The following is a 9,274-nucleotide window of genomic DNA, read 5'->3' as shown; positions in this document are numbered from 1 at the left end:
ACATGGGATGAGGACTAATGGTTTCAGAAGATATGTATGCTTTTTGTTCTGAAGAGAGATGGCATAAGTTAGAAAATGAACTGCCCCCTCTCTATCAGTGTTATATTCTTGCTTCTCTAAGGGACATTTGGGGTATAATGTGGTGGGAAGACATGTTACAGATGGTTAAAACACAGTGAGAAGTTGGTTTTATCTGCTTCAAATTAGACATGGAGACAGAAAGGACAGCAGTTTCTGGACATTAGGAGGAAAGTTTGGCAGGGTTTTTGAAACTCAGTCACATATTTTTGTTTAACAGCTTACAAGATAGTGTATTATAAGATTGAGTGAGTGTTTATAATCTGTGTTGGAAAAGGACTATGGGATGTAAGTTGCTGGTGAATGGTTTCAGCTTATGTCTGAAAGGCTGGCAACGATGAAGGAGGCACTGTTTAGGGCTCTGAACCCGGGAGAAATGGATGCTGACCACCCTACATCTGCTCCATGGCTCCCCTGGGGAGGAGCAGTAGTTGCTACCACTCCTTGGGGGGATTTCAGCACACAGTGATTACTTCACTCTAGTGTTTTTGGAGGATGACAGAAACTTCCTTTAGTTTATACCTGCACTTGTATTTATTGCTAGGGGAATCTAGCTTCCCATTAAGTGCCTCTCAACTCAAATAGCTCCAATTGTTCTGCCTTTTTTTTTTTGGTGAAAGCATGTAGGAAAAGACTTATACTACCAAAGACAACTATTCTCGCTTCTTATTCTTTAAAGGTTTCGCAAAATGATCTTATTTAATAACAGTTATCTTTATGTAGTAGCTGTATCTTTTCATAAGCTAATAGTTGTAAAGCACTGTCTACTTTGCTTAATGATGCTACTTTCCCAATATAAAACAGGTCTAATGGGTGTCAAATGTGAAAGCAATATTCCTGCAATTTATCACTTAAGCCTTCTTTCACTCTTTTGGGGTGAATTGTTGTATTTTTAAAGGGAAATTGATTGCCTTGAGTGAATTCTTTTATTCTTCTACATTAACAATTCATGAATGAAGCCAATAGCTGCAACACAATCTTCAGTTCCTTGTCCCACCAATAACCTCAGCTGTATCCTGGAGGGTAAACTCACACTGCATCAATCAGCTGTCTCTGTGGTCTATAGCACAGCCATGTGAACTGTGGCTTACACTATGTTCTTGTTTGCTCCCTTAACTTTTGGCAGTAGGGAGCTCCACAGAAATGAATTAACTGCTGCAAAGTTTTCTGGCGTGCTGTACTTTACATGATTGGAAAGTTATGTTACCAGAAAGAATATAGACATTTACTCTGAAGTTCAGAACCAAATGCCAATGGTCTAATGATCCTTGCACCTTTCTTCTCTGCACTCCTCTTTTCTCTATCATTGTTAAGCATTGGGCCAGTCCAGTTAAAAAGATTCTGGGAGATTAAAGAGATTTCTGTTAGGAAACATTTTGGACTACTTATTTTTGTTAAATAACCCAACCAAAAAAAAAAACCAAAAAAAACACCAACCCCAGACCAGCCCTATAAAAATGAACTGGGAAAGGCAAAGAGGCCAGCCCTTTAGGAATACATTAAGATTGCACCTGCAAATGAGTTCATTCACTTCTTTCCATGAGCAAACCCTGTGCTTCTATTCCCAAATGAGAAATAAACACACAGCACTGGTCAGGCAGACATCCAAATGCCCAGACTCAGGGTAACCGTGTGCCCACAAAATTCATAGGGAGAAAATGAAAGCTGTGAATGTGGACTTCAGCCTAACTTGTGAAGCCGGAGCTGTTGTGGAGGAAAACTCATCAAACTCTGCTGTCCTGGCTGGCCCTCAGTCACTAATGAAACTTCTCACTGGCATGTCCTTCTCCTCACTGCTGCTGACTCCTCTCTTGAAAGCCACCTGTCCTTAAGGACATTTTTCTTCTTTACCAGCTTTTATTTTGTCTCTGATTCTCCACATAAGCATGGATATGCATGTGCCTTTTTCTGTTTTGGTTCCTCTCCAGCCAAATTTGTTGTCTCTGTATGCAGCAACCTGTACCCACACACAGCTCTGCACACCTCAGGTTGGATAAGAGCAGGCTTCACCCAGGAATGGCTTGGGTGAACCCCCTGGGCTCTCTGGACACACTTATTTCTATCTCAGTTTCATCATGGTTTTCGGTGTGCCTGGTTATAACACTTTGTACAACAACAAGAAAAATATTGCTGGCTTACAAAAATCTCACCAACCAACCAACCAACCAAATCTGAATGTCCTTCATTAAAAAAAGCCATTTTTTGTGACCAAAACCCAATGAAACTTAGCAAACAGTTTCTTTATTTCCTCAGGAAAACAATAAATGAAAAGGCAAATAGGTAGATCCCCCTTTGCCATTAAAACTATATTTAAGAGAAGCTGCTGTGGCCTTGTTTCTTGAACATTTGACCTCAGTGGGATAGAGGAGATACAAAAGACTATTTGTTTGCAGATTGTAAGATAACAAGCAATATATATGAAAATGCAAACCTGAGATGACTCTTCTCACAAATGATCCTGGAGAAGATGAAGAAGTACAAAAAAAGAAAAAAAAAGGAAAGAGGCAGAGAAATGAATGACAGACCTGTAGGTTGTATGAATAAAGATCTAAGAAAAGAGTTGTGAAATAACTCATTTTTCTGATTCACCAATGAAATTTCGTAAAAGTCCCCAACAAGTTGGATGTCCACCTGAACCTAATTTTTTTTTCCTAGGATTATCCAAAATTGAAACAGATATGGCCTGGGATTAAATAAAAATGTTTGTTTTATCTGAATTATTTTTTAAGCTTTGATTTGAGGTATTCTCTGAGATCTTAGAAAATAAAATAAGTGCTTCAAAATAAAGGGATTGACTCATAGGCATTTAAGCAGCACTACTAAAATAGAAGAAAGAGAAGAACAAATAATGTTGGCACCTTTCACAAAATGGAGCAGGAAAAAATCTAGGTTGTGGGAAACCACGGCTTAGATTTCCCCTCTACCAAAGCTGCAGTACAGACATGAATCTACCTTTCCTTTCCTGTCCTCATGCAATTTATTCAGACAAGCATTCAATAAGAGTTTATTTACATGTTCATTATTCAACATGATATAAAATTATATCTATAGACCCAAGTTGCAATCAGGGTCCCACACACACCAGGAGGAATTAATGAGGTGACCTTACATGGTGGAGAGAGAAGATCTGCATCCTGTTCTTAAAATGTGACAAGACACAGAAAAGCTAAAGTTTTCTTGTTTGTCCAAAGCAATCCCTGGAAAATGGGACCAGAAATCCCAAGTCCTGCTACAGTGGCTTTTCTGAAAAATATTCCACCAGACACACTATAAAGACTCTCTCTAATGTCCCTCCACCCCTTTGCTCCTTGAACTGGTTGTGCTGAGACTCCTGGAAAGCTCTGACCAGATAACCTTGATCGACAAAACATTTTACAAAGACAAGGGCAAGGTAAACTTCCCTGGACTAGTCTGCAGTGTCATAAATGTTTGCAGAATTGACTGTTCCCTCCAGAGGCAGCCCCATGCTTCACTGTCCCTGCTGCATACAAATGAAGTCACTGCACAGCACAACCAAGTGCATATGCTATGGTGTGACCTCCTGTTTGGTGACATCCATCAGTGAATTGCTCTGTGGTAGTGGCTGTCTGAAAATCAGCTGGTACATGAATTTCTACTCTGATTTCACTAAACCCCAATCAATAAGGGCATATAGCTTTAGTGTTCTCATATACCTGCTCTGTGAATAAAGAAAATGAAATATTTTCACAGACTTTTGTGATCCTTTTTAAAGGGCCCAACCAGAAATTGGAACATGTCAGAAGCTCTAAGGAGGGGACTACAGACAAGCAGCATTGTATGCATAGGAGCTGCAAAGTCTTCTCTTCTAAGGGGAGGAAAAGGAAAATCAACCTAAATATCAATGAACACTTATAAAAAATCTTGAAAGATTAATTTGGCATAAGTTAGTATTGCACTCTCTGATGCTGGACCCTTGTGAGCAGGTAATTCTGACTAAACTAAAGAAGCAGCATAGAAAACTGTTCAAATATAAGCATATATCCCAGTTATATCTATACAGGCATAGAAAATTGTGAAAAAAAGTTCTCTTGGCATTCTAATTGTAAGGATATTATGGGGGAATTTTGTTTTTCCAGTAAAAAACAAAGCCATTAACCAACCTGACTGTTTTGTAATTATGGACAGATTAGGTACCAATTGGAAACAATGGCTCACTTTGTATTCTAATAAGAAAACTGGGGCAAATCAAACAAAAGTGCAAACAGCAGTTTCATAACAAAAGGAGATTCCTCTGTACTGAGTGTATCACTAAGCACAACATGGAAAAATTTCCATGAATAATTGGAAATCTTCTGAAACAAATTGCTATTAAGGCTAATACGGAGCTATTCCCACTTGGATCAAAAAAGACCCAATGCCCCTGGTGACAACACTGACAAAATATAAATACCTGCTATTTTCTGAAGCTCATTCTAAGGTATTGTCTTTTAGCTACAGACAGTACATGTGGCTTTGTGAGTAAGAGCAGCAGTGCCAACGTGAGATAGGGGAGTTATTATTCCTAAATGTTTTGTTATTGTTCTTAAAACATATGCTACGAAACAGTGCAACAAGATAAAAACAATGATATTATACACAGGAGAAAAAACAATGGCTTTAGAAAAAACCAACTCTGGGAAATGGAGAGGAGGCTTTGCAAAGGAGCTCTTGTTTTGCTTTGCAAGGGTTTGCATGAGACTGAACACACATAATGGCTAATAGCAGAGACCAGAGCATTTAAATGAGCTTCTCAGAAGTTTACTTAATAGATACATGTTTTACATCAAGGACAAATGATAGTAACTTTCCTTGCTCTGAGTTTTTTGATTCTAATAAAGGTGTGGGTAAAAGATAAACATATCTGCTCATGTTTATTACTGTTCTAGTGAGAGAAAGATATTTGATTAAAACTGTCGTTCACTTTTCAGCTATGGAAGTTGTATGTTGGTCTTTGGTGCTCAATAAGAATTTTGTTATGTCATCTCAAGCATTAAAATTGGTTGGTGCCCTGTCTTAAAATCCTTCACCTTCTTGCCAGTCCTCCTAATTTTTGTCCCGATCTGATTCCCTAACTCCTTTTCCAGCTGTCCACAATTATAAAAGTAAATGATTTCAATATGATGCAAAAGAGTAAACAAACCCTTACCCTGCAGTTGTTCTAGGCACTGTGAAAGAACAAATAATCATTTTGACAGGTAGACAGGAGACAGGTCAAAGTGATCTGCTGAATGTCTGCCTTCAAGAAAGGGCAGCAATGCAAAGCTTCTTTCCCTTTCTTTTCTTCTACCTTTGTTTTCTTTCCTTCCCATCACTCTCCTAAATTTCAGGGTGACCCATCAGCATTCATAGATATTGAGCTAAGTCAGTGACTTTGTTCATAGCAAACCATTTCTAAGGCAGATACTGCAGAAATATATGATTTTTCTGCATTTTTAAAGTAGTAGTATGAGATTCCCTTGCTTTTGCATAATGATATAAAGATCCATGGCCATTTCCTTAATATATTGCAATAAAATACACTCTGAACATCAACTACTTAGAGATATGGTAATAAGAAACTTTCTTTCAAGAGGACAAGTTTGGACACTGGAATGGGAAGAGTGTAGCTCACCAACTTTTTTTTTCTACTTCTCACTATTGGAAGAAGACATCCCATCCTGCTAAAACTAGGTGTGTTTGAAATAATGATTTGGAACCCTAAATTATGGATGTTAAAAAAATCATTCAAATTCTGAAAAATATTTATAGAGACATCTATATATATTACACATATATCTTTATATGAATAATACATTTTAAAATTCTTTTTAAGGACCTGCTTTGTCTTTTTCTGAAAATTCATTCACGTTCTCAAGCTCCGCCCCTCCCCCAGGCTATGGAGATTAGCCTTTTCTCCTCTCTAATGGCAGCTGGCACCAATCATCACATTTCAGCAGCTACCTTGCTAGTATGTGGACAACCTTATCCTGATCTGGAGGCAAAGGGCAGTTGGGACACCTGTTCTGGCACTCATGGCCTTGTGTGATTCACAGGGGATTGCAGTGGAGGCTGGGGCAGGGAGGAAGTGGGTCCTGGCCACAGTGTCCTGGAAGCAGGGTGGTGGCAGGAGGTCCTGATGCCCCTGTGAGCAGGGCTGGCACGTGGGGTACGGAGGTGCCAGGGTGCGCTGGTGACCGGACTGGTCACAGACCTGGACTGTTTCTGCAAGTGTAGGGAGATGGGCTCCAGGAGGCACCACCAACCCACATTAGAGACCTTTGTATTCTGGTAGCTCTCAACTACACATTTGCTTGTGTTATTACTTCTCAGGATGGCAGGCTTAAACTACCAAGGGTAATCCTGGGGCAAGCTACAATTACAACTTCTTTCTGTTGTGGAGACATGACCTTTGACCGTTTGATTGCAACTGGCTTTGGATCAGGGCCTGTGGCCAAAGCTGTGTTGCTAGCATAACATGCAACACTCTCTGCAGAGCCTCTAAGTATAAGCCATCACTTCTCTGATCTAAAATACACATAATTGCAATGAGCTGTGAGATCCTCCAGCATTTCACAGCATATAGAAGAGATTTATTAACAACGATTTTCTGTTTGCAGATAGAGAATTATACGGAAAGCCAAATTTTTAGCTTTCATGAAGAAGTGAAGCCTAGTGTGTGAAGAAGGGGTGAATTCTGGGGTGGGCTGTGTGTCTGCACATGGGGACACATCTTTTCCATGTACCACTTGGTAGTTCTATGAGAACAGATCTTCAAAGATGCCAGAAAAACCTGACAAAATGGTTGTAGCTTTACAGTTCTGTTTAGGTTAAAGCACAACTACTAAAGAAGGCGATATGGGCATTCCACATTCTGTTGCCAGATAAATTTGGGTCATGCCTTTTACATATGGAGTTATGGTAAATTCTTATTAGTAATCCATACACACAACAGAATTATATTTCTGAGTTCATGAAAGAGCTGTGGCTAAGACTAGTTCAGCAATCAGGGTGCTACAAAGGTTGTGTCACCATCTCAGCTTTACACACAATGCAGGGCTGTCTGGATCAGTGAGACTCTGCCTTCAGCTCTTCCACGCTGTGCAAGCTGGGACCAGCCTGCTCTGACTCTGACAGCAAAGTGGGCCTGTGAGAGGAGCACTGCAGCTACCAATGCACTGAATATCACTGAAGCTTTCAGCATCAAAAAACAACTCCAAAAACTCTCTCAAAAGCAACTGCCCCGTCAACCTCTGCATAATCCAGTTTATCTGTCACGCATGCTTTGTAAGGGCATCAGCCTATTAAATTCAACAGAGTCAACTTCAAACTTACTAAAAAGGGAACAGAACACAATGAATATATTTTGGTCAAGCACGGTACAATATTTATGGCCTTTCTTCCCCACCACAGTTATGCTACAGATTCATTTTATGTGACTAGATCTCGTTAGACAAGCAGGCATTTGCAAAACATTACAAATGCAACAGAGTATAATGAGTACACTTCCAGAGAGGATATTCTGGGATGCTCCAGGCCTTGATTGGGCAGCTTGTTTAAACATCAGGTTAAATCCTTTTTAAGTGAAGTGCCTTGTAGAGGTTTTGCAGCAGTGCTCATAATGACTGCAAAAAAAAAAATTGTCAGGAAACAGAATAAGGTCAGCTCTCATTTTCTTTCAGCTAACTACTCCAACAACCCTACTCCCAGTTTTTTTCCACGCGCATGAACTCTGCCTGGAATTAGAGGGAATATGTGTTATCTTCTTCCTCTCCCACCAAGCATCCTCCCGATGCTACCCCACTTCCATTGCTCCAGCCCCAAACCTTACGGCCCTCGGTCTCGGGCTGGGTTTTCGGCCGGGCCCCCCGCGCCCAGCTGCGCCAGCGGTTTCCAGCTGCGGCGGTCCCCGGCAGGTGGCACTCGGGCTCCGCGCCTCGGGGCGCAGGGGACGGGGCGCCTGCGGACGCCTCTGCAGCGCCGGGACGGGCGGAGCGGCGCCTTCTGGGCTTAAGTCGCCGACAGCAGCCTCTGTCGGGAGCGTCCCGCGGGCGAGCCGGCCGTGTGCCGGGGGAGGTCACGCCGCGCTGCCGGGGACAGCCCGAGGCGTGTGCGCCCTTCCCGGAGGGAGCGGAGGCTCACGGCTGAGCATATGCAGCATCACTGCAAACCCTCACGGAAGGGGAATTTAAAGCACGGTTATTATCCCCAGGAGGAAATGCCTGCGTCGAGAGGGGAATATATATATGCATACTGTAACTCCTACTCGTGTTAATGGGAATTATGTGTGTAAATCCCCAAATTCCAGCGTACAAAGATGAGAGTGTCCCCGTAAGGGTCTGAATTATGCATTTGAATTAAAGCTGACTGTTGGGAAACTCATAGTGCTGTGGCTCTTACTATAAATTTATACTTAGTAGGACTGAGTTTCACCTGAAACAACAGAGCCTGAAGTGTTATTTGTTCCAGAACATTATTTTGTTAGATGTGATAATCAGCTCACAGCAGGACTGTGAGAGGCTACTCAGCTTGTTGACAATTCTGGGTCCCATCCAGATTCAAGCAGCTTCTGAAGCAGCTCCAAAGGCTTCAGAGGGGGATCCCAAACCTGGCTATTCAGGAAGACGTGGCCAGGGCATTGCTGACTGTCCACAGTCACTTCCCAGGACATCCCTTTTCCTGGGGGCAGAGTTATCTGTTCTGTTTGGGGTGCACTCCCACCCCAAAGCAAAGACTGCAGGCAAGACTCGTCAGAGGTGCTGCGGTTCCCAGCCCCCTGCATTTTGCCACGTGGATGAGATTTTTTTCTTATGAGTTAAGTGCCTAAAAAAGCAGTCTGAGGTGGAGGAGGAGCTTCAAATCAGTTCTCCTTGACTTACTGGGCTACTCTGTAGATTATTTCAGGAATTATGTGACCTAAGGGTATGACTTCCATTAGCATTACCTTCGAATTAGGAAGGTGGCTTTCACAGGAGCTTTTGTCCCACATTTATCATCTCAACCTCAGATCTGTTTTAATCCCAAAGAATCCCTTCTCTCAAGGCTGCACATTTTCCCTCATGTCTGAAAGGAAGGAAATCCTGTCCTGACCCTTATCTCTCAGCAGCTGAATGTGGTGAGTAGCCATGGTGCCATAGGAGGGATGCCATGGAGTTGGGGGAGATCCTAATGGGGAAACATGTCTAAGGAAGCCATGTCCATAGCTTCAGCCTGCCCTATC

This window comes from Aphelocoma coerulescens, chromosome 8 (assembly GCF_041296385.1).
Source record: "Aphelocoma coerulescens isolate FSJ_1873_10779 chromosome 8, UR_Acoe_1.0, whole genome shotgun sequence".
In the NCBI taxonomy this organism is placed as follows: domain Eukaryota; kingdom Metazoa; phylum Chordata; class Aves; order Passeriformes; family Corvidae; genus Aphelocoma; species Aphelocoma coerulescens.
Note: the sequence above shows the minus strand (reverse complement) of the source record.